Here is a 693-nt window from a genome sequence, read left to right on the forward strand (position 1 = left end):
CCATATTTACTATAGCCTGAATAGGTAATTATTCAGTTTCTAGTTTAAATCCAATGTTTATAGTCTGATTTGTATTTAGCGTAACAGGATTATAATACTTGCAATGTCATTCAGGCTTTTGAACATTTCTATTAACTATTCACTATGCCACCAAAAGAGAGAGAAAGAGAGGGATTGTATGTAAACAGTCTTTATATAACTATTTTTGTTAAAATAAGATTTTTGTGCTAAAATCTCCATCAGACCAACCGTGTTAGCTATGTTTTGGGCATGACTGCATTTTATAAATAAATCCTGAATAGTTTTAGGAGTTTTATTTTTACATCTAATGGGAATTTATAGAAGTGAAGTGAACATAATTCATTTATCCTTTAAAATAATTACTACATGTAGCAAAACAAATAGTAGTAAAGATGATAATGCAATGAAGGAATGATACCATACTTTATCTTTAGCTTCAACATCGGCAATAACATACCCAGTTGCCATAATTTATCAGCTTAATGAAATAACCTATCATCTAAAGTTAAACTTAATTTCTGAGGAGGCCATGGCTTATTGCACAGTGAAAGAATATGACAAAGACTTTATGAATGGCGGAACGATACATAAATGTGGGTGAGGTATTTGTGCTAGCGTAGTAATACTACTGTACTGTAGCAGTAGTGCCGTAACATTACTATACATGAATTA

This window comes from Palaemon carinicauda, chromosome 5 (assembly GCF_036898095.1).
Source record: "Palaemon carinicauda isolate YSFRI2023 chromosome 5, ASM3689809v2, whole genome shotgun sequence".
Taxonomy (NCBI): Eukaryota; Metazoa; Arthropoda; class Malacostraca; order Decapoda; family Palaemonidae; genus Palaemon; species Palaemon carinicauda.